At 55.0% G+C, this 25179-nt stretch overlaps 1 protein-coding gene across 1 annotated transcript in view; it reads right to left on the bottom strand.

The window, feature by feature from the left end:
* NECTIN1 (nectin cell adhesion molecule 1) overlaps positions 1-25179 on the bottom strand; it is a 66978-nt gene that overhangs the window by 18400 nt on the left and 23399 nt on the right. The window lies entirely within an intron of this gene.

Genomic DNA, 25179 nt, shown 5'->3' on the forward strand with positions numbered 1-25179 from the left:
CCACCCTGCTGTCTTCTCCCCCACAGCTGAATCCCCATGCCCTGGTGCACTGGCTGGGCCCCCTTACCCAGCTTGGCAGAGGGAAGTGAGCACTGCATAAGGCCAGGCCTCCACTAGCTCCCCATGGCCTTCACAGTGAAGTCTAAATGCCTTCTCCTGGCAAGACCTCCTTGCACTTGCCTCTTGTCCACCTGTCTCCATCAGTCACACTTTCCCACCGTACCAGACTGGGCCCATCCTCAGAACATGCCACGTTCCTGGTTTCCTTCCCTCTTCCTCCCATTTATTCAGCCACGATTTGCCGAGTGACATATTCCAGGATCTAGTGTGAACATTTGGGTCATATCAAGGAGCAATTCAGTCCCGGCCTCCATGGAGCACAGAGCCTATCCACCCAATATTCCTAGACTCTTACCCAGGCAGCTCCCTCCGCCTAGACGGTCCTTCCCCTTCTCCACCTGTGGACGGCCCCCTGAGGCCACCTCGGGAGCCTCCCTGATCTTCCCTGCCACAGCTAACCTGGCCACCTCTAGCTCGGCTCTTTCCTGCCTTGGAAGGTGGTGGTTACACATCTAGCTTCTCTTCCAGACTGTGAACTCGTCCAAGGGCAGGGTCTGTCCTTTCCATCTCTGTATCCCCAGTGCCCAGCGCAGCATCTGGCACATAGTAGATGCTAGTAAATATTTGTTACTACACAAATCGCAATGGAAGTCAAAAGAGCAGACATTTGCAAGAAGGAGGGAGTGAAATTCCCTCCAGTCTCCACATGGGTTGTGTTATCCCCTTTAGAATGTCCTTTGTTTGGGCTTCCTTACCCCTGAACTTGGCTCAGCTCCATTAACGTGGGGCAGCTGTCCCCAGCACTAGGCTGTACCCTCCAGCTCTCTCCTGAGTCCTGCCAACTCCCCACAAGCCGTGTCCTTTGCTGTCATTTGTATCCTTCATGTTTTTGTGTCCTTACTTCACTCACTTTATTGAGCGTCATCAATAACACCAGGCCCTGTACTAACCCAAGGCAGGGGAAGGGCCTAAATGACCCCCCAAAGGAGTCTGGGATCCAAGAGTGGAAATTTGGGGCTTATGCTCACTCGCCTCCTCGGCATGACGGGGACATTGTAGCAGCACAGGCTCCACTGAGGGCCCCAAAACCCACGGTCAGTGCAGTAAGTTGCTCCCCTCTCTTCTGCTCGAGACGCCACAGGCCAGGTCTCTAGGTCACTGCAGTATCCCTGGTGCTCAGCATAGAGTAGCTACTCAAGAAATGCTTGCTGAATAAGTCTATCTTTGGCTTCACCAAGCCAGGCCCTGCCATGTTCTGAAAGTTTCCCTGAGGTTCCGCCTTCTCTGTGCTGATTCACATCCACACAGCCCTTCAAGGTCCATCAGGCCTATCCCCAGCCTCGCCCCTCCAGCTGTCCCCTCTGCCAGCCTGTGGGGTGCTTCAGAGCTGATGTTCCCTCGGCAGAGGCCCCGTGGGCTGGGAATACGATGGAAGCAGCATCCAGCCACGAGTTGGGAGGGCTACGCTGTAGCCTGCCTCTGCCTTTAGCAGGCAGTGGGACCGTGGCCAGTCACTTCCCCTTTCTGAGCCCTATCTTCCTCCTCTGTAAGGCAGTAGGCTGGCCTCCCAAGTCCCAGTGGTCCTCCTGGCCCTAACTGTCTGATGGCAGCCCAGTGCAGCTGTGGCCCCACTCCAGAAACAGTTCCATGGTGAGGTCAGTGGGCCAGACGGCCCAGCACTCTTGCTGACGGGCTAGCTGGCAAGCAGCTAAGCCCTAGGCCCTCTCCAGCAGGATAATTGGGTGCTCCCCACCCCTCCCCCAGCCTGCTGGAGGCTGCCCAGCGGCTGAGATAATGTGGGCATAATTGGGGAACTTGCGCCACACAAAGCCAGGAACAGGAAAAGCCAGTTGGGAGGGCTTGGGCCCCAGGTGAGAGCGCAGGGAAGGGGTGTGGGTTCCAGGAGCCATTTCGGGATTGGTGCCATGCATGGTGGACCCGCAAGGGGAAACGGCCCTCTGAGCCCCTGCAATCCTGTCTCCTCTGGTCCCCTGAAGGTGTGGAGGCAGGCAGGGCACAGTCCCTGGGGCACAGGTTGACATTCATTGGCTACATCTTCAGTGGTGACCTCACCCTCAGAGCTGTGTCAATGCCAGGAGGTGAGATGGCTGATAGCGGCCAGGCATGGGGTGGGGAGGGTGCTGCGAGGTAGCCGGGCACCCCAGAGGCCCCCTTACATCCACCAATCCCTCACCAGGCAGGGGCGGCCCTCCCCAAGCCCATGTCTATGTTGGGGTGGAGGTTGCTTTTTTCCCTCCACTGTGGCACTCCCAGAAGCAACCACATGGTGGGGAAGTAAAGGACGTCCCTAGCCTCTCTCTTACTGGGCACCAAGTAGGTGCCCCTAGCCCTGGCCCTTTTTGCCCTGGTGATGGGCAGGGTGGGGTGGGGAGGGGAGGATCTTTAAGGAGCAGGTACAGGCTCACTTTGGCGTTTGCCTCTTTGCTACATCTGACTGTTAGCAGGGCCAGGGGAGGTGACCTGGGGGGTGAGCATAAGGGAGCTTTTGGAGTAAGGGGCTTGGGGTCATTAAGGGTAAGGATTGGATCCCAGAGTTCTGGAATTGGGAGGTGCTGGAAGATTTGAAAGGCCTAAAAACTCCACTTCCCCACTCCAGACTTAGGGTCCGGGAACCTAAGCCTCTTATTAGGGGCTGCCTTCCTTGGTCCAAGGACTCAGGGTTGGGGAGAAGGACTCTCGTTCTTTAGATTGGGAGGTTTTCAGAGGGGAGCAGAGTCCAGGTGTCTCTAACAGGCGGGGTTAGAATGCCAGAGTCAACAGAGGAGCAGGGATCACCACCAGAAAGAAAGAGAAAGAGCTGGATGGGAGCAAGAATCCCGGAACAGGTGGGCCATGAGAAGGCAGGATTGATTAAAGGCAGCCTGCTCCAGGGACAGGCAGAAGAAACAGGGGCTTAAAGACTGCACAGCCCCTCTTTCTTGCCTGTCCAAGCTTCTCCAGACACTGCAGCCCTGACAATCTGAAAGCTGAGCTGACGTCTCCCACCTTCTGAAGGCTGTTCCGTCACCACCCTTTCAGGCAGCATGGCGGAGCTGTTAAGAGCCAGGCAGCAGGGGTTTGCATTCCGCCTCTGCCATTGATGAACTGTGCAACCTTGGCCAAATGACTTAACCTCTCTGTAGCTCAGTTTGTACCAAGGTTGCACATCTGCAAAATGGGGATTATAATAGTTAATACCTGCCCTATAAAACTGCTGTAAGGATTAAAAGAGGGAGTCCATGGGAAACTCAGAAAGCAGCACTTAGGACAAATGAAAGGCTCATTAGATGCTAGCTTCCATCATCATCATCACCATCATCTTTCATCTATGAAGCAATAGGCCTCCCTCCCCGGAACTTCATTCAACAAATATTTGCTGAGCACCTACTCCATACTGGACACTGTAGGGAGTGCTACTAGGCACCCCTCCTCCAGGATGCCCTTGTGACTGTCATCTCTTCCTACTCAGCTGACAGCTCTATTAATACCCCAATAACATATAACACTGACCTGTACCCCTTTATCTTCTACTTCCTGGCATATGTGTCTAGCCTGTCTATTGTCTCCCAACCAGTTGTAAGCCCCTGCAGGAGATGAAAGGAGCAGGCCGGGCCTTAGGTTGAGTTGACCATGTCACACCTGACACTGGCAGGGTCAAGGGCTTGGGGAGTTCCCTGCTGACTTTTTCTGATTCCCTAAGCAGTCAGGGCTGGTCCACAGAACACATCCTCTTTTCTTCCTTGCAGGTTCCCTCTTACATGAGAAGCAGAGGCTGGCCCAGATGTGGGAACTGGGACCACTAAAATGGTAGCATATTAGAGCTTAATGGACCATGCAATCCATCATTTACAACGATTGGAGGGATTAGGTCACCTGCCCAGGGACACAGAACAGCAGCACCCAGCCCAGTGCTTTCCCACCCTGCCACAAAAACAGACTCTGGCTCAATCTAACTCCCTGGGGCCTCTTTCTGGGTGGTGTCCCTCCTAGAATATAACCTCAGTGACTCCTTTGCCCCTTGTGAGAAATGGCACAAACACCAGCTACAATACTGGTATGGCCACTGCATCTGCAGGTCACCTGACTGGGTGTCAGGTGATAGGTCAGAAACAGGGGCTTTGGGGATCCCAGGTGTGTGTGTGTGTGTGTGTGTGTGTGTGTGTGTGGGGGGGTACCTGTAGGAGGCTACTATGTGCTGAGCAATAAGAGCCAGAGAGGTGGGGAGTGAAGAGCAGAGGCATCCATAGAACCTGTGCCCTCAGCAGAGGGGCTCTTGTATCCCACAGATATCAAAAGAATCAGTCTTTTTTTTTTTTTTTTTTCTGACTTCAAGCACTGCCTATATTCTCCCTGACCACCCTATGAGCTCCAGGATCTGGGACCCATGCCCCTGGGGCTTGTTCTCAAGTGCCTCAGTTTCCCCACTAGAGCTCAGGTTGGGCAGTTCAGGCTGCCTCGCTTCCCAGAAGTGCTGAGCCAGCATGACGGGCCTCAGGCCGGCCCCCTGAGACGTCACAGACCTGCAAACGCCTGAGCTCAGCAACAAAACACAAAGGCTCCTCAGTTGTGGTGGACAAACCTGCTCCCCAAGGCCCTGCCTGCCGTGGAGCTCATCCGCAGGCCAGTGCCACAGGTTCCCACGCAGCGGGGTGTGGCACACTCCGCTCCCCACATACCCACTTCTAGCAGTTTCTCTTCCTGCGCTTTTAAATCCCAGACCCCTCTCTTCCTAGTAAAGCAGGCTGGAACTGGGCTCAGGCGTAGGTGAAAGTGGGTACCTAGGTGAGGCGAGGGGGATTCGGGGCTTCCTGGCATGAACCGCTTCTTTTGTACTGGCTGTGCCAGCCCACCCCAGTCCCTCCTTTCCTGAGGCTCTGCCTGGGGGCCTTGAAGTGACTGGGCAGAGGGGGCCCTGGAGTAAAGTGGCGGCACATTGCAGAGAGGGAGTGGGTCTGTGTGCACGTGTGTGTCTAAGGCGGATGCTGGGCTCCCCCATAAGGGCCTCTATGAAATCGATATTCTTCGGGATGCATTTCTAGGGCTTTCCAGGGATGTTCCCACCCCCACCCCAGGAACTGGCAGAAGGGGACAGGATGTCCGGTGAGAAACCGGCTAAGTGGTAAGTGGGAGTGACTCACCCACTGGGAGGGGCAGGGCCTCCATCTGAAACCCTGCTGAGGCAGCACAGTGACCTAAAGGGTATAGGCCCCCTCCTCCTCATGCAGCCGCTTCTCCGAATGTCAACTCCCAGGGCTGGTCAGCTCCATACCTTCTGAAGTCAAGGCCAGCTCCACCTGGGAGAGAGGCCGATGTGGAGGAGCGTGCGATCAGGACACCCACCCCCTTTCTGGGGTCCCCTCCTTTCACAGGTTTTGCCAGTCAGTGTCACCTAGACCCTGATCATTCTGTCAGCAAAACCCAGAAGGCAGGGCTCTCACTGAGCTTGTCCTGTCTCATTTCCCCATTAGCCCAGGAGATTCACAGGTGCCCAGTCCTGCCTCCAGACTCCCCTCCACACTCAGGATGGGGAGGAGGGCTCAGCAAGGAAGCAGAAGCAGACTCAGCAGACCCAGTTCTTGTCCTGGTGCTCTAGCCACCTTTCTCTGGGGCTGGGCACAGTCTGGACTTGAGTCCGGCCTGGCCTTGCACTGCTGTTAGTCTAGCATCTCTGTGTCCCCTGCCGCCTGCAGTGCAGAGACTGGCTGGTGGGAGATGCTGATAACATCCCATGAGCCCACAGTCAGGGGCTAATTGCTATCATCCAAGTCAGTGCCTCCGCCTCTCCTTTGGGGTCACCAAAACTGCCGATGTTTTACTCTTGCTTGATGACCCCCCAACTCCCCACATTGAGCTGTTTAAGGATGGGCTGTGGGGCTGGAGCCTGGCACCTTGGGCAGGTGAGCACAGTGTGTGGGAGAGGAGGGGGCGTGGCAGCCTGGGAAAAGCCCAGAGAAGGAGCCAGCGCAGGAGCCCAGGATCTTCCAGACAGGCCAGGCTGGCCAGGCTCTGCTTCCCTGGCAGTACAGAAGCCCGGGATGACAGCAGTGATGGCGGTGCTCTGGCAAGTCCCGCCTCCCTCCAGCAGGACAGGCTGGGGGACAGAGATGAGTCAGGGAGCTGAGTTTTGCCTTCTCCCACCAGGTGGCTGAGGACACCTGGACTCTGTCCTGCAGGCCCATTTCATGCTGGCTGCCCCATCCCCACGGCCCATTGTGGGGCTGGTCCCGAGCCAGCCTCTGACTCCATTGTGGCACCCCAGGAACCTCTCTCGGCCCTGCCCGCCTCTAGCCTTCAAGGCATCCTCTTGGACCATTCTCCTGTACCTGCCACCTTTGCTCTGCTCACCTGGACGTTGGGAGAGGCAGGCTCTGGTCCCCACTACTTGGCCACTGTTTTTCTATATGGCCTTGCATAGGGTAGTTTCCTTTGCTGTAAAATGGGAGTATTGGCTCTGATTACCTCAGGGGACTGCACTTTGGACATGACCTGTCCAGCTCTCTCTGACCCAGCTGTGCCTTTGCCTTGGATCAACTTCTGGAGACCTATCTACCAAGTGGCTGCTCTGCCTCTGTACACTGCCCAGCTCTTTCAGGCAGACCTCCCAGGTTAAGTGGAATGCCAGGAAAATCCAGGCCACAGCATGGCAAAGCTGGAGCACACAGGAGCTCTCCGACAGTCAAGTAATCACCAAGTCTTACTGATGCCAGCTCCTCAACAGCTTTTGAATTCTTCTTGATTTTCCAGCCCCACTGGTCTCGATTCAGACTTCCTAAGCCCCCTCCCGCTAGTGCATACCTCCCTCCACCTCACCTCCGGCAGTCTCCCTTTCTTATTTTCTCAATATTCCTGGGCTAGGACTTTGCACTAGCCCTTCCCTTTGAACCTTAGCACCTGCCATCTCATGCCTCCCTCCATTTCCCAAGCCTTGCCCCTTGTCCAGGCCAACATCATTCCTTCCCTAGTCCACTGTTGCATCACACTAAGTCTGCAGTCTTCTGCCGCCAGCTGTGCCCTGTAAGTCCTTCACTCAGCTGCCAGAGGGATCTCTGTAAAATGTAAATCAGTTACTACTTCAGACCCTCCCATGGTACCCTGCAGCCCTCAGGATGAAGGTTTTCTGGGCTCTAGACCCTATCATGGGCATCCCCATCCTCCAGCCACTTCCTCTCCCAACTTTCTCTCTCTTCCTTGCCACACTGAACAATCCTGTCGGTTCAGGTTGCTGCCTCGGCTAAAACTGCACCACTCCCCCCCACCACCCCGTTACCTGCGCAAGTCCTTTTCATTCCTCCCTGAATCACCTTAGAGCTGACTTTCAAGGGGGAGGCTTCCCAGAGCCCTCCTCTTCCTACCATCATGGATTGGGTGTTCCTGCACCCCCAGGGTCCCAGTATCTCGGCATGCACCTGTCACAGCGTTTCTCCTACTGAGTCTGGAAAAGGCCAGGATTTCAATCAACCCAGTGCCTGGCACATGGGAAACACAGGGGGCTCAAGTGGCAGGTGGAAAATGCTGTGAGCAGCTGGGGGCCTGAGCCAGGGTTAGCCATTTCTCAGGGCTGACTGCAGCTTCCTGGAAACTGTACATTATGCAAAAGGCAGGAATGGAAAGTGAAGCCTCACACCTGCATGGAAGGGAAGCAGGTCAGGGTCTGAATCTTCTCCTTCTTTGACTGAAAGCAGGAAGCCATGTCCCAACAGGAGGAAGGTTGGCCCGATCCCTTGCCCACCTCCAACACCATGTCTTCTGCTTGCTTCCCTGAGACATTTTTCAATTCCTTTCCTCTCTCCTCTGCCCCAGTTCCCAGCACCTAGGCCCTCTTCCTTCCTCATGCCAGACCATAAGGTGACAAACATTTTTCTCACCCAAGCAAACTGCATCCCTGAAGCCCTGCTCTGGAGATCTTAGCCTTGTTTGTGTCTGCACTCCCCGGTTCATCACCCCTCCCACCACTGCTGGGGCTTCTGCTGTCCCAGCCTTTCATGGTCTGGCCAACCTGGAACCCCCTGGCTCTGAGGCCAAGATTCAGGCAGGTTCCATTGTCTGTCGCTGATGCCAACCCTCTCCACCCCAGCTGCAGCAAACGACACTGTCTCGTAGCAGACACGGCAGCCTGGATTTCCCTCGGCAAGTGTGCATTTTTAATGACACATTTTGGGGAGTGTAGGCAGCAGCCTCTTTGGAAGGCTAGTGTGGGGGTGGGAGAGGCGGGGGGCTGCCGAGAAAGCAGAGGGAGAATTCCCCAGGCTTCCCCGGAGAATCTTTTAAAAGCTCAGTATTGACATCTGCATTGTCTCAGCCCTGCAGGCTTCATGCTGATGTTCAACACCTGTTTGGAAGCAGAGGGTTCTCGATCTGCCTCATCCCAGGAGGGGCCTGTGGGGCCACCCCAGTGCCCAACCGTCCCGATGCCCTGTCCAGCTATGGGCAGCTGCCTGCTTGGATGGCTGTGGGGGTGAGCGGAAGGCAGTGGGGGAAGGTGTATAATGCCTACCTGCAGGGAACGTTCATTCTAATAGGGATGGGGTGGGAGCTCTGGGGTTGTGTAGAAGACCCAACAGAGGAGAGATGAAGAGGAACATGGGTGGGGGTGTAGAAAGTAATCTGTGAGCTCTGACTTTGAATTCAGATAGACCTGGGTTTGTGTCTGCTGCATTTTAGCTGGTTGACTTCGAGAAAGGTACATTAATCTCTCCATGCCTCAGTTTCCTCATGTATAAAATGGGGCCAATAATAGCACTATCTCCTAGGGCTGATTTGAGGATCCGACGAAATAATTCAGTCATGCTCTTGGCATAGTGCTTGGCCCATAGCTATGCTATACAAGCAGTTGTATTCTTCGCTAGGAGAAAGAACCTTCCTAGAAATCACATGCGCTGGTTCCCTGGTTCCCATCCCGGCTCTAAGCCCACCCTGTGATCCCGAGCAGGCCCCTGCAGTGATGAGGCTACTCCCCCAGGGCACGAATGACCTCTGCACTAATGACAGTTTGGAGGGGAGACTGTCCTGTTGTGGGGGCTGTCCTGTGTGTTGCAGAAGTTTAGCAAGATCTCTGGCCTCTACCCAAGTGCACCCCCTCCACTTGTGATGACAAAATAACCACAGACGTTGCTGCATCTCCCATGGCAGGCAAAATCATCCCCAGGTAAGACCACTGGCCTAGAGGAAGGGAGTCAAGCTCAGGCAGGGATGCTGAGCTCACGATGGACATGCAGGGCTGGCTGTGGCAAGCTGGTGCAGAGAGGAGTGGGACACATAGTTGGGGGGCACTCTGGTGGGGAATTGTCCTTGTTTGTCCAGAGACAGAGGGTCCAGAGGTGGCTGGGAACAGGGGTGTAGGTCTTCCTGTCTGGAGAGCCTGGGCTGTGTAGGAGGGGCAGCGAGTTGTGTTTGGGGGAGACAGGTAGAGAGAACAGGGCCCTCTGGGGAGCTGGCTGTCAGAATATGGGTTATAGAGTGGAATGCGTGTCCTCAGAGGATGCAAGAGGGTAGACAGGGGCAGCGAGGGGAGGGACACAGGGGACATGCAGTGGGTGTTGTGAGCACCTTTAGACAGGGAGGGGAGGGAGGCTACCAAGGTAGGGGCTGGGATGGGTTTCTAAGAGCTGAAACAAAGTCAGGCAGCGTCTTCCTTCGGCTGGTAAAATGCTATCATTTTGGAAGGATTTTCACCTCATTTGGTTCCTGCTTAAGTGAAATCCACAACATGTGTTCTGTGCATTAGTGGAGTGTTTGTGCTTAATTAGTGGCAAATTCTTTCATATTAAAGTCATCAAGTTTTGCCGTTTGCGCTCCTCACCCTGGGCCTGGTTCTCCTGGCTTTTCTTTGAACACAGGAGGGCCTGATTGCAGACTTGCATGTGGTTCCAGCCTCGCAGCCTCAGGAGCAGCACACACATGTGCACGCACACCTTCCCTGTGGCATTCGGACCCTACAGCACCAGCCCTTGAGCCCGTCCCACCCAGGGCTGGCATCTGGCACTCCCAGCACTTCCATCCATGCACCAGGCACCTTCTGCTCCCAGGCAAGGCTTTGGAGTCAGAATTCTGCCTGCCCAGAGGCACTCTGCTGTGGGAGGCCCTCCTTGGTGAAACCTCACCCTGCAGTGTCTCAGGTGGCACAACCATGGACTGAGACCCCAGCAGGCCAGCCTCTCTTTCCATGTCTCCCAGCTCAGGGCTGTCTCCATCCAAAAAAAAAAAAAAAAACCCAACAAACCCTTCCTTGCTTCCTTGCCGCCCTATGAGCTCTGCTCCTGGATCAGGGACCTCAGAGCCGGGGGATAGCAGTCTTTATCTGATGCACTTCAATGACCAGGGTCTGGGGCCAGAAAAAAAGGGGGGATGGGAAACGGAACTAGCAAAGGCTTAAAGTCGAGTTTTCTCTTGACTTCTTCAGCTAGTGTGGCCCCAGGAACCCCCACCAAAGGGTCTCCAGCAGGACTGCTGGAGGTGGGCCAGGAGGGCGGGTCCCCCAGGAACCAGCAGATCAGGGCCTCAGGACTGCTGGGGTAAGAGGAGGCAAAACTCCTGGCCCTGTGTTCCCTCGCGGATGAGAGGACCCAAACCCCACAGAGGGGAGACCAGCCCATGCCCAGATGTTCAGGCTTATGTCTGAGTATCATCTGGGTGGGGCCTGGGGTGGGGAGGGACCACATCACAGGATGCAACAGAGGTGGGGGAACTCAGGGACCGGGGCAGGGATTCTGAGTGGCCCTTTCATCATTGCAGAGGCCACTGACTTTTCACGCCACCCCCCACCTCAACCTACTTTCCGGCTCAGCTACCACCCCAACCCCGATTCTCTCCCCTGGCCAAGGGTCCTGTGAAAATGAGCAGTTATCCTCCAAACATAAGCAATGACCTTTTGTTCAGCTAGCGCTGGGCCTCCCAAACTCATCCACCCTCTCTGAGGACACCAGCCTGAGCTGGAATACCCAAACTTAATGTACTTGCCCCAGTGTTAACCACTGAAACCATTCCCCTCAACCACCCACAGAAATCCCAAGAGTAGCCCCCGCCCAGGTCTCAACATCAGTGCCAACCTAGACCACAACACAAACCCGGGTCATGACCCCAATCCGAGTGTTAACCTCTTCCCGGTTTAACCACAGAACGAAGCGAACTCCAAGCATGGCCCTCAGTGCAGCAGCAGGCCTGAGCTCAGCTCCTCTGGAGCTCCAGGTCTAAACCCAGCCCCAGCTGGGGGGTCACCCAGTAGTGCAGGCAGCCACGGCCCACAGTTTTCTTTCCACCTGACAGTCCCCCATCTTGGGTGGGCAGAGAAAGTGGGGTCTTCAAAAAGTCATGACATGGGGTTTTTGGGAGAGGCCAGCCGAGCTGAAGGCTGCCCTGTGTGTGGTCTGCCTGCAGGGGGCACGCTGCTGTCTGCTCTCTGCCTTGCTCTCACCCCGCCACAGCAGGGCCTGTGGGCACACCCAGGTCCCTGGGCTGTCCCTTTCCCCAGTGCCCAGAAGGCTGAAAGGGGCAGTGGGAAGGCAGAGGCTTCCTTGTCTTTCTTGGTGCTAATGTCAGCCTTGGCACTTAACCAGCAGTAGAAGCTATGAACAAGTCTCCTAACTTTCCCGAAACCCAGCCTTTTCACCTGTAAATGGGCCGAAGCACATCCACCCCATTTGGTTGGAGGGAGAACTCCTGTATCAAATGACCTCCCCAGTCCCAGGAGTCTTCTGGGAGCCCTCCTGCCTGGCCTGCCCCGCTCCCAGCTCCCGGCTGTCATCCTCCCTTCCTCCCTCTTTCTCGGCAGCACTGAAATCATCACTTGGCGAAATGCTGAGGGGAGCACATCCCTCTGCCGCCGCGGCCTGTCTTCTTCCTGCCCTGCCAGGCAGGGGCATGTGGGGTGAGGGGCCTGAGAGGCAGAAGGTAGAAGCCCTGAGCTTGGCCACATGTCCCCAGCTCCACCTGCTCCCTCCCAGCATCCCCAGTGGTGTCAGAGTTTCGAGAGTGGGGTCTTTCCCATCCTTCCCCCGCCTGACCATCCCTCTGCCCAACACGAATCTATCAGGAGCCTCACCCAGCCCCGCTTCCAGCTCAGACTTGTCGGGGTTTCAGGAGTCACTGGGTAGGGGCTGGCGTGCCAGGGCCTGCTCTGCATCCTGCCTCACGGAGGAGCCAGCACGTAGGCTTGGGGCTCGCGCCCAGCTGCGGATGCAGCTCAGCCTCGGTGGCCACCTGCTTCCCTTCCCTTCCCTCCTTCCATTCCCATGCCCTCTTGGCTCTGTGCAGAGAGGCCCCTGAAAGCCCAGGAGTGACTTGTGGCAGTGATGTGTGTGTGTATGTGTGTGTGTGTGGGTGGGTGGCGGGGGTGGGAAGTGGACCCCATGTTTGCCACATCTGGGAAGAGTGCTGCCTGCCTCCTTCGGCCACCCCAAGGTTGGGCCCATCCCCCTTAGCAGCAGCAGACGCTGGGGCTCAAGCGCTCCTCTCCTTCCCTCCCTGGGGGAAGAAGTACAAAAGGGTCAGGTTCGCTGCCAGGACCCTCCCAAAGGATGGCAAAAACAGTTAACACACGTGCACTGCTGATCTGTGCCAGGCCGGGGGCTGAGTATTTACATACATTAATTCACTTAATCCTTACAACACCCCAGGAGCGAGATTGTCCCCGTCTTAGAGATGAGGAAACTCAGGGAGGTCAAGTCATCTGCCCACGGTCACACAGTCTGCAAGGCTGATTCTGATCGGGGCAGTCTGTCTCTGCAGGTGATGTTCTTCACCACACTCATGGCTCCACGGCCTCCCTTTCTCCCCTTCCTGGGGAAAAGAGTGGCCAGCACCCTCTGAACCAGACCTGGGTGAGCAGCCCCTGCCTGCTGGCAGTGCTGGCCTGAGGCTGACGATGGGGCTACTGGGAGCTCCTTGTAGAGAGGGCAGGCACCATCCCCCTGCCCCTGCCTCTCCTCCTTCGCTCTGGGGGAGGCTGAGCTGACACCTTCACCCCAGGACTACAGGGGCTAGCAATCCCGGCAGCCCAGCACAAGGATATGACTGAAGACTCCAGACATGAAAAGCCCCCATTCTTCCCGTTTCCCTTCCCTCCTCGTCCCAGAGCTCAGACACTTGACTTCCAGTCCAAACCCTGCCACTCTTGGGGTGTGTATCTCTCTGTCTGCCCCTCAGCTCCTCCACCTGTGAAACCTGGAGGTGGCACCTGCACCCATTGCCTCCCGGGGCTGTGGGGTGGTGAGGGCCAAGTGAAAAAGGAATGCTGAGCGCCTCTGAAAACTAAAGGGTGAATGACAGTCTGCATGTATCAAGTACCTGTGATGTCATCCATTTACATGTAAAATCTCATTTAATCTTCACAACTACCCCAGGTAGGGAGTCCCCTCAGCCTCAGGCCAAGAGAGGAGAGTGACTGCCAAGCTCTGTCCTTTCCCAAGGCCCAGGAATGGAAGGTGCTGTTATTCTTTTCCTCGTTTTTCACTCAGCCCCTCCCACTCTGGGCCATGACCACCATGAAGCCCAGGAGGTGGCAGCAGGTGCTTGTGAAGAGTCAGCAGGGGCTCCTCACACCCCTCCCTGAGTTGGGGCACTGGGGTCCTGGGAGGCCCAGCTCAGCCTCCAAGACAAGTGGGGGGCTCTGACACACCTCTAATGTTGGACAGTGAAGCCAGGTTTCCCCAGCCGAGGCTGCTGGGATAGCACACCAAATTAGCTTAATGAGTGAGGCCCAGCTTTAATAGGCGCCCTCCGTGTTGCAGCACCGACTCCTGCTTTCATTTTTAATGCTGGGAAAGGGTGGGTTTTCTTTTTCTCTCTCCCCCGTGCATTTTCACCCTGGCTAATGACTCCTCACTCAGAAAGGCCCCTACCACTGCTAATTAGATTTAATTACTGGGGTAATGAATGATTTGATTGGAAAACTAAAATATTGTGGGTGAATTTTGTGTATAAATAGGAAAGTCAAAGGGACAAGGAACTCAGGCTGAGACCAGTCTGGGGTGAGAGGAAAGACCAGGCTGAGCATCGGTCAGCTGGCAGCTCTGAGACAGGGACCGTCTGCTCTCGGCTCCCCATTCTCAGAGGGGGAACTGGAGGGACAGAGAAAGGGAACTCTTCCAAGGCTGCCAAGAAGTTGGTGGGAATCAGAGGAAGCAGGAGCTGGCAGGGTCAGACCCAGGGAGAAGAGGGGTGGGAAGGAGTGACTTGAGCCTGGATGGCTTGGCTCCATGGCTCGGCTGGCTCAGTAGTGTGATCATGGCCCAGGAGCACCTGGGCAAGAGTTATCAACCGAACACTAGCCCATAGAAATGTACTGTGGTGGCCTCTCTTGTTGTGGTTACAAAGACCCAGCCTGTGGGTCACCAGATAAGCAAATAGCTCAAGCCAGGAGGCAGCCAGGTTTGGTGAGAAAGAGCAGTTGGGAGGCCTGGGTCCCCTGGAAGGTCACTACCTCTCACTGCAGAAGGTTCTGTCTATTTCCTGCTTGGCTCACAGCCGCCTGCTTTGGCCTGAAGTGATGTGGGCTGGGGAGGGCAGGGTGGGCAAACACATTTGCTCTTTGAATTTGATGGTGACACACCAGTTTTGTATTACTCTGGGGAGGGGAACCCTGGAGGAAGAAATAGCAGGGAGAAGGGGATGGGGATGCTGGTTTGGTCCACAGTCCACTCCAGGACAGGCCCACAATGATACCTCTGTGCTGAGGGCCTGAACTCAGGTGTCCTGCTGCCCCTCAGGCATCTTGCCCTCCATGTGTACTGAACCCCTCTCTCCAGCTGCTCCTTCAGCCCTCCCCCTCCCAGGGCCCAACCACAGTTGCATCAATACAGCCCCTTGACTCTCCTTCTGAAGGTCTAGAATACAGCCCTTCAGCTCCCTCGGCTTCCTGCAACTCCACAGGGAGGTGAGGCTCCTACTGTTTCTTATCTGGAATCACAGTACTGAAAATATCACACCTTTACTGAGCACTCACTGTCTAATGGGTATTATGTTAGGTAATCCGTCTCCCTAGTATGCTGAGAAACTGAGGCTCAGGCTCCTGAAGGGATCTGTCCAAGCCACACTGCTAATAAGTGGATTTAAATACAAATCAGATCTTGTTACACAAGTCCCCAGTCGCTCTCCACTGCCTTGGGGTAAATCTAAACTGCTTATCAGGCCTTCACAATCTGTCCCTGCCCATATTCCCATTTCCCTCTCCCGCCCCTCCCAGTTCGCTACCCTCCCTACCAGTCCCCGCTGCCAGTGGAAAACTCCTACCCACCCTTCAACACTCAGGTCCCACACTGCCACCAGCTCTGACCTCAGGTTCCCACAGCACCTGGCTCCTTGCTCAAACAGCTCTCCCTGGCACACAGTGTTGGCTGTGCCATGAAGAGAGATGTGCTCACCCCCGACGTCCCAGCACACAGCCTGACGCCCTGGATCCAGGTCTGCTCGATGAACTGCGAGTCAGAGTCAAATCCCAGAGAACATACTCAGGGATGGGGGTGCCTGGTGGCTTCTCAGGTCACTGCAGTCTTTTAATCAAGACTTCTTAGGAAGCTGAGCGATCAAAGAAGGACCAGAATCCCTGGTGAGGGTCATGCTTATTTACCAAAATGAGATTCTCTGTAAGAGAAAGGCTGATGCGCTGCAGATGTGGGGGCTGCATTCAATTCATGCCTCCAGTGGGAAGTGGGAGAACCCTCCTTTACTTCCCAGGTCGGTTTGTAAGTGCTGATCCCATCACTCTCCTCCAGCCCCCTTTACCAGGAGGCTCCTGGATCCTGGAATAATCAAGAGGGAAGGTGCTACCCATTTTGTAGATGTTGAAATTAAGATTCAGAAAAGTGGGTGTCTTACATGAGGTTATATAATAAACGAATTGAAAAGCCAAAAGGAATCCAAGTCTCTTGACCCTTTTTCTACATTCTTGGTGCCAAAGGGGTGAGGAAGAGGCAACAAAGCAGAGACAGCCTTACAGCCCTGGTGGGTGAAGGCATCTGAGTAAGTCTAGATATATATTTTATTTTTTAAATTTTTGGTAGAGTTGGGGTCTTGCCTAGGCTGGTTTTGAACTCCTGGCCTCAAGTGATTACCACCTGCCTCAGTTTCCCAAAGTTGTTAGGATTACAGGCATGAGCCACTGCACCCAGCCCAAAGGTAAGAGTCTGTCTTTGGAGGGCAGGTTGGTGTCCCCTGCGCAGTGCTCAGCGACCCAGGCTGCCTAGAGTAAGGTGCAGATGGCCTAGACTTCAGCATAACAGAGAGGAGCAAGACTCTTGTCAGTGCAATCAGAAGGTGTTCTGGAGTTCAACCCACCCTCCCCTCCGGGGTGGGGTTGGAGGAGGGAGGGAAGCTGAAGAAGCAGGTCAAAGCAAATCCTCCCCATCTGCCCCACCCCCACTGAGAGCGGGCAGAGCCTGAGCCTGTAGGACCAGAACCAGGTGCCCTGTCCTGACATGTCCCAGAGACACAGCTTGAGTGGGAAGTGAGGGAGGTGAGTCAGGGCTGGGTGTTGGGGGCGAGAGAGAGGGGCATGAGGGCTGTCCCATTTCTGAGGACACAGGGACCAGGGCTGGCAGGAACCAGGCAAGGGTGGGTTCCCCAGGATGGGAGTTGTACAGGGTTGGCTCAGTGGGTCTTTGGTCCAAGGCCTCCGCCTCTCCTGGGTTACAGGTTCAGGCAGGCCCTGGAAAGCAGGACTGCTGGCGGCATAGGGGCGGATAGGGGCGAGGCTGGAAGGCATCTTGCCACATTGTCTAGGGAAGAACCAGTGCTGAGGCCTGAGAATAGTGAGATAGCCATGCCATGTCACCCGCACAATGCACTAAGATCAACAGGAGGCCTGGCAGGGGAGGAAGGAGGGCATCCTGTCTCTCCAGCCCCCTCCCCGCCTCCTATCAGGCCTGCCCACTCTGTGTGCTGCCCACTGCAGCGGACAGAAGCCGGGCCTGGGAGGGGCAGTGCTCGAGCCGTTCAGGGAAAGGCCCTCTTACCCACAATAGATGCGGGGGGCGGGGAGGTCGTGGTGAGGATTAGGGCGGGGAGACGCTTTGAACCCCAGAAAGACTGGTGGGAACTGGTTCTTGACTCACAGCCGAGAAAGGGGGGTAGGGATTGGCAAGGGCTTGCACTTTATTATTTTTTTCTTTTATGAGATGTAAACTCAAGCAATTAAAAAATATGCATTTTATGTTTACACAATTGGCCCTGCTGTGTCCCTCCATCTTTCCTTCAGCCCTGGTCCCATCAGCACGGTTGGCATTTCATAGCAACTTTTCATCTTCAAAGTGATTAGAGAGATTATGTGCCCAAGTTTTTATAAGGCTCAGCCCCTCTCCTTCGTAGGCTCCCTCAACCCTAAAAACAAATACTGGTGGTCAGTATCTGTGCTTCCTGCTTCCCAGAATTCTGGCAGCAAGTTATTTTATTTTCACCACTATTGGCTGAATACCTTCTATCTACCAGGCACTCAGAAGTGCTTCCCTTTTAGGATCTCCTATTTTCACTTCCACCTTCAGGAGCAAGGACTGATAGTCCCATTTTACAGAGGGAGAAACTCTGTCAAGGCCCAGTGGTTGAGACATTTGCCAAGTTGTATAGCTAAAGGGTGGTTGATCCAGAACCTGAACCTGAGTCTTCTGGTTGTGGTCCACGGTGCTTCCTTTCAGACTGACACTGCCCTTTGGTTTTCTGCCTCGTCAATTAGAACCCTCTCTTAAGACCAGATTCCAGCTTTCTAGGCAGGCAGTGCCTAATCACTGGTGTGCACATTACAAGTTCTCAACAAATTTGCTGAAGAGTGATTTCCCCAGAGGACAAGCAGGGTGGGCTGCAGAGGCTGAAGCCCTCGCTGTCCTGCCCAACCTGGGTCTTCTCCCAGCTCCATACCAGGGACAGGGAAGAGGAAAAGAAAGAGCAAACACTGGGATTTTGGCATGGCAGAGCTCTCGGTGTGGATCCAACTAGTGCCCAGACAGGTAGCTGGGGACCACACCTGCCCAGGCCCAGGCCCCGCCCTGCCTGACATGCTGCCCCAGGCACTAGTTGGCAAAAGCTCCCAAGTGGACTTGGACAAGAAAGTTCTTGGAAAAGCAATTCCCATGCCTGACCCTTTTGGCAAGGTGGCAGCAGATAGAGGTCATACCCCGCCAAAGTTGGGGGCCTGAGCCGCTAGACTTTCCCATCTGAAGGGTACTGTCATACAACACCCCTGACGCTGGCAAGGATTTACTCCAAAAACCCCCACCCAGGTGATCAAATCATCTCGTCCCCTTCTTTCACGGTCTTCAGTATATGAGATTCTACCATTTCCCCCTGGGAAACTGCTAGAATGTTCTATACCCTTGAGAAGTGGAGAAGTTCTTCCTAATATCTACCCTCAATTCCTCTTATTATAAGGGAAGCACACTCGGTCCCGTGGTGTGCTTGGGCCTGTGGGATCAGGAACCACGGCTGGGGATCAGGTAGTTCCTCCCCATAAGGAGAGAGCAGTGGGGAGTAGAGAGGGAGTTCACATGGTGGACAGACCTGGGGCTGGGCTCTTCCACTCACTGGCAAGTTGCCTTACCCTGTGAGCCTCAGTTTCCTCATCTGTAACAGGAAACCCCAGTTTTTAATATTTTATCACAAAATGGCTATAAGGATTCAGTAAAATAATGTATGTACATGGTTAGCCAAGTGCCTGACACAGAATAATTGCTCTAGAGGTGGCGAACTGATATGTGGGTACCCTAGGATCATGGACAGGGCTGCAAGCTGAGACTATGCCTCAGGGTCAGAGCAAGACCCTTTCTAGCATCCCAAAGTGGGCTCCAGGCCCTCCCCAAAGGCCACAGCTACTCCCATTTGTGTGGATTCTCTAAGCTGCCCTGTGCCAGCCTGCAGAAAAATGGGCAACTTCAAAGTTCCACAACGGGTGTCAGACAGCTCGACTGTTTCCTCGCAAGTCAGCATCCTCACGCTGGCCTGTGGTGCCTGCCCTGGTCCTGGAGTCCTATGGTTTTCGGGTAGGGGCCCAGGTGAGCTCTGCAAAGAGCTAGGATCATCCTCTCTGCAGAAGATAAGGGGAAGTGCCATGTGTCTCTGCCAGCCAGCCCCCTGGTAGGTACCAGCACAGGCCTGTGATTATACTGTGGCATGTGATGAGCCCTAAGGATGCAGGAAAACAAGGACCAGCGCTGGAGCTTTGACTTGAGCTGAGGGGACTTTTCCCAGTCTCCTTCCTGAGTTCCTGGAGTCTAAGAGTTCCAACTGTCCTCAAGGGAACTCTGGGACTCTTTCCCACGGCCGGCCAGCAGACGCCAACTAGCCCAGCTCCTCCCTCTCCCTGAGTTCCTTCTCCCCAGGCTGGCCACACCCAGCTCTGTCAATGCCCAGCCCCGAGTCCTGGAGAGCAGAGGCCCCCGTTCCAGCGGCCCACCCCACCCCTGCACTCTGGGCCCTCTGGCGGGCAGGCGCGGCTGGGCCTTGAGGCCTGGCTGGAGTCACAGGATGACTGGAGGTTCCATCCCTGCCTGCTCCCTCATCACCCACAAACATGCAAGGAAGAGTGACAGAAGCCTGAGGTAGGGCCTTTTGAAAGATGCTCGGATGCATTCCCTGGAGCGTTCATGAAGTCCTCAGCCTTCCAAGGCAGGTGTTAGGAGACAGCTGAAGACATTGAGACTAAGTGACATTTGGGGTTGCCAAGGTCACGGTTAGCGGCAGAGCCAGGATTCAAACCCAGGTCTCCTGACTCCAAGTGTAGTGTGTACCCCACCAGCTCACCCTTCCTCTCCAAGGCCTGCCTCAGAGGACAGGGTTGCTTTCCAGGCCTAGCTCTGCCGAAAAATCACAACCTCTCTGGTCTCTGTTCCCCCTCTTAAAGTGGGAACCACCACCACCCCAGCCTCTGAGGTCTGGGGAGACCATCAAATGAAACAGACTCTGGAGAGCGAACTGTGTTATCGGAGAAGAGGCACTATAGCTACACTGTGTTCAGGATTCGAGACCCTGGAACAGGACCCTACGTCTCCTGCTGGAATGAGGGCCCGTCTGAGGGTTTTACCAGGAGGCCTGGGGGAGAATCTGCCCTTGTGGTCACTGAGGCAGGGAGGGGGTGTGGTGTGACCTAGCCTTGGACACTGACCTTTGGTCTGACATCATTGGCATACACCCCACCTCCCTTGGAAGGTTGCCCGTTCTTGGCTCTGAGAGTCCCTAATGGGATAAATTCATTTAGTTACAATGTCATTTGTCAAGTGCAGACACCTAGTTCATGAAAGGGGCCTGGCTTGGGAGTCAGGAGTCCCAGGTACTAATACTGATGCCGCCAAGAGCCAGTGAACTATGTGGCTTTCTCTTTCCAGGCCTCAGTTTCCTCATTTAAAACACAAGAAGGCTGCTCGGTTGATCCTTCCTTCAGGCTCCATCTGGCTTGGCCAGCCTGGGGGTCTCTGCTCTGCAGCTACCCTCCAACAGGCTGCCGGTGTGGAAGGCAACAAGCTCTCAGGCCTGGGGGTGGGATGGTGGGTGAGGAGTGTTCACTCCCACGTTCCCAGGGTCCTGTAGCTCAGCGGAAATGAAACCTCTAGGACGTAATCACAGCACGGCGGGATATGAAACAGAATGGATTTTGCAACCCTTCAAGGCGTTGTATGCAAGGTGTGGCTCTGTCAAGGGCTTCTCGCGCCTGTTGAGAGGCACTTCTTATTACTGGTGACTCTCTGAAACCAGGGCTGGGCCCCTTTCTGGGATGGGGGGTACATGAGAAAAGGCACCAACTCTGCGAAACAAATCCAGGCTTTTGCCCAAGTCAAAGAGCAGCCCACAGTAGCACTGGAGCTTCTGTGGCTTAGCGTGGCTCCTGGGCTGAGACCTTGAACTTACACCCAGGAAGTGAGGTGTCTGTTAGTAAGTGAGACTCCCAGCCGTGAGTCAGGTCTCTGCAGTGAGGCAGATGTGGGGGTACGGGTGTGTGCTCAGGAGGGGAGGTGGGGGAGCAGGGTGCTTGCTCAGCTAAGCACTGATCCTGCCACTGCCAGCCATTCGCTGTGTGGCCTTGTAATGTATGTAACGGCTCTGTGCCTCAGCTGTGTCATCTGTGAAATGGGAACACAAATTATTGCTTCTTATAGCTCTTGGGATTATTGCTAGGGTCAAACCAAAGTGACCTCATGAGTCTGAAAGAACTCTGAGACCCTTCCAGAGCTTTACTGGAGTTCTGTCTCTCAAAATAATGAGAGCTGACTTTTCTCTGAGCAGAGCTTGTCGCAGGCCATCCTGCCACCAACTCGGAATGAGGTGGGCACTGACTCTGTTTCATTGAAGTGGCACAAGCACAGAGAGGCAAAATGCCAAGGGGTATCTGGGGCTCAGAATCCCAGGCAAGTGGACAAGATGCACTGCGGGGGCCCTCTCCGCTCGCAGGCCCTAGAACGGGACCACAGGCCCCGCTTTGAGTGACACCTCTTCTGTCCTTCTCTGCTCCGGGGTTGGTATTGCAGGGAGAGGCCAGGGCTGGGATTCCAAAGCCCAAACCTGGCCTCTCCCAGACTCTTCCCTTCCTCCTGGCTCTGGGGGGCATCTGGAGAGGAGACAAACCTAGGGGAGATGTTAATTAGTTCTGACAAATTAATAAAGAAAGACTAATTTATTCTCCAGAACTCATTTCCTTCCCGGTGCTTTATTTTCCTGCGCAACAAGCTGCTGCTAGGGAAATGGAGGGGGAAAGGTGGTGGGGGGGTGGTCAATCTGAAGACAGGGGCAGCCGAAATCCACCTGCCTCCTCCTCACTGGCTCCCGCCCCATCCCTACCCCTCCACTGCTCCAGGAAGCCAGCCCCAGACATTAAGCTGTCAAACCACTCCCAATTATCTCCCTCTATGTCCGCCGGCTCCAGGGGCGACAGTTGTAGCAAGCTGGCGTTGACTCATTCTGTCACCGGCCTGCCCTGCTCTGGGAAAATGCAATTTAATGAAGTCCGATGGCAGGGCTGGGGCAGACAGGGTCCCGGGAAGAGGGTGGCACCAGCCTGGGGACAGCTGACAGTGCTCTCTTCTTGTGGGACAGTGTTTTTGCTCTGTGTGACGCGATCTCATCTCTAGACCCTGGAGGGGTCATCCTGGACCTCCCCCTGCCTCACTCACCTCTCCAGCAGCTCTGAGCAACCAAGGCATTAACCTTTCCCACCAGGGCCTCCACTTCCTTCGGCTGCCTGTTTTAATAGCGTATGGTCGTGACAGCTGGGAAATTCGTCCTGTGGTTTCATCTCGGTCCCTTCTGCTGAAGAGCAAGTCCATTTCCCCAAGCCTTTTGATACAGAGGCTGGGAGTGGGTCAGCCACCACCAGATGCCATCAAGGCCAGTCCAGGGCTGTGGCCGAGGTCATCTATGTACTGCCAGGCTAACTCTGCTGCTGGGAAGAAGTTCATTCTGCTTCTGGTTGGGCCTAGCCTGGCCCTGCCACTTGCCCCGCTCGAGTCCTACCTCTCCAGGGGCATTTGCTGAAGATCCTCACTCTCTCTAGTTGTACAGCAGAGAGGCCTCTGACTCCAGGCTCCTGGGTTCAAATCCCAGCTCTGCCACTTGCAAGCTCTGTGACTTTTTTTCCTCATCTATAAAAATGGAGAGAGACTAATCACTCCCTCAAAGGCTGTAGGGAAGGTTAAATAAAGCTCTATAAGCAAAGCCCTGAAAGCTGACCCTGGCACAGGACTGCTCAGTAGATGGTGGCTTTTGGCACTGTGGCCCCCACACCTTTGGCAGATGCAGGACCTTCCCACGGTCTCTTCCTTTTTTTTTTCCTCTTTCTCCATGGCCCATTCATTCTTCATGCCTTTAGTAACATCCCTTACCCTGGGAGGCATCCCTGTCTCCCAGAATGGGTTAAGCCCCACTTGCTCTATGTTTCTACCAGGCTCAGGCCTTTGCCACACTCAAAAAGCATATTCAGTGTCTGGCCCCCACCAGCCTGTGAGCTCCATGAGAACATGCATGGCACCTGTTTTGCTCAAACCTGATGCCCAGCACCTCCCAGGGTCTGCACATGGGAGGTGATCAATAATTAAGAGGTGACTGACACACAGCATGACCAGGAGGCCAAGGTGCCTCAAAGCTTCCCCAGCTCCAGTGGGAAGGGTTGGGAACCACGTGGGTTTGAGAAATGCTCCTGGCAGAGGATCTGACCATGAGTTTCTTCTGCCTGGCCCCACTCGGTGTCCCACGTGCTGGAGGCCCAGTAGTCAGGAAGGGCCTTCATGCTGGCACCAAAGGGACAGAAAAATGTCTTTCAGCAAGGGGCAGTCAGACATCTCCAGAGCTCACAGGCTGGCTGGCCCTCAGAAGTCATAACACCACACTGTCTTGTACCCTTCTTGGTGTTTGCCTTGGACTTGTCCAAGCGGTAGGAGTATAGTAGCTGGTCACACAAGTCCCCTGCGCACCCAGGATGGGCCAGGAGACTCCAAGAACTCCCCAGGAGCAACTAGCCCAACCTACTTGCTGCACAGATAAGGAAATTGAGGCCAAGGAGTACCTGAGGTGACCTGACCTGCAAGTGGCTGAGGCAGGACTCCCGATGCCGAGGCTGACGCTCTTTCGTGAAAGCACACCTGGCCCACGTTAGCGAAGAGCCTCCTGTCTGCCTCATACCCTGGATTTCCATCACCCTGGATTCTTGGTAAAGACCCCACCACCCACACTCTACAGGAGATCCCAAAAGGATTGACCATGGAAAATGCAAGGTAGCTTATTGCTAGGGTAATGAGATGCGTGGCTCAGCCGTTCAGCCTGTCAACTCCACCGCATCCAGGGTGCTGGGCTCGGAGCTGGCGCACAGGTGCTCGCAGGGAGGGGGTGGCCTTTATCATGCCTGTCCTGTCACACTCGGAGTACGCCTTAGTGTGCCTTCTTGCCACCTCTTCTCCAAGACAATGGTTCCTCCTGGCAAATCTCCCCAGCTTAGCACCCAGGAACACAGTTCTCTGGGCAAGGAGCTGCCTCAGAAGGCTCACCCAAGGTCACATAGCTGGGTGCACCCCTCACACCCCACCATCATTTTTCTGCACGTGAACCTGCGGGCAGGGGCTGTCTCCTTCCTCCTTCTGGGTCTATATCCAGGACCTCCCCAGTGTTTCTTTTTTTTGTTTTTGAGATGGAGTCTCACTCTGTCGCCCAGACTAGAGTGCAGTGATGCAATCTCGGCTCACTGCAACCTTCACCTCCCAGGTGGGCAATTCTCCTGTCTCAGCCTCCCAAGTAGCTGGGATTACAGGCACCTACCACCACACCCAGCTAATTTTTGTATTTTTAGTGGAAATAGGGTTCATGTTGGCCAGGCTGGTCTAGAACTCCTGATCTCAAGTGATCCACCCACCTCGGCCTCTCAAAGTGCTGGGATTACAGGTGTGACCCACTGCGCCTGGCCCATCCCCGTGTTTCTTGAGATGGAGAGCCCAGAGGTAGAGGAAAGGGCTTCCAGGTAAGAGGGCGTGGATTTCAGCCCCTTGCCTGAGGGTAGGAAGAGGTCCATTGGGTGCTCCCAGCTTCTGCCGCCCCATGTGTAACTTGGTTTACTAAGCGTTGGGAGGGCTCAGAATGAGCCTCCTTCTCCTCCACAGGGTATGAGACAGGCCTTGGTGGTGGTGAGAATGCCCCACTCCACCCCAGGAGGCTCTTTCCAGGCAGGTGAGCAGATGCAGAAAAAGGGCTGAGAGCTCAGCCATGACTGCGCACGCCAGGGAGGGGAAGCCAGGTGTGCTGGCACCTTGGACAGCAAGGGGACAGCTCTGGCTAAGATCCGGTTTGAGTCCTGGCCCTGTCATTTACATGTGGTGTTATTTTCAAGCAAATTAGTCATTAACCTCTGAACTTTCTTTTCTCAAATGTAAACCAGGGTGATAGTCTTGACCCCAGAGAGTGCTAGGAAGATAAGGTGAGAGAACTGTGTAGATGCCATAAAGCTCTGCAGGATGATAAGGCTCTGTGAGAGGCCAGCCCACATCACAGGCCAGGGTGGAACCATGAGGGAGCCGCAGTGTGTGCTGGCCAGGCAGGGCTCGAGATTAGGCCTTCATGAGCAGGAATTTCAGGGAGACTTCACGTGATTGCATGCAGAAACAGGGTATGCAGGTGCAGGAGGCAGCAGCTCTCCATTAGGGTATTCATTTATTACAATATTCCTGCTGT

This window comes from Trachypithecus francoisi, unplaced genomic scaffold (genome assembly GCF_009764315.1).
Source record: "Trachypithecus francoisi isolate TF-2019V2 unplaced genomic scaffold, Tfra_2.0 Lachesis_group8, whole genome shotgun sequence".
Classification (NCBI taxonomy): domain Eukaryota; kingdom Metazoa; phylum Chordata; class Mammalia; order Primates; family Cercopithecidae; genus Trachypithecus; species Trachypithecus francoisi.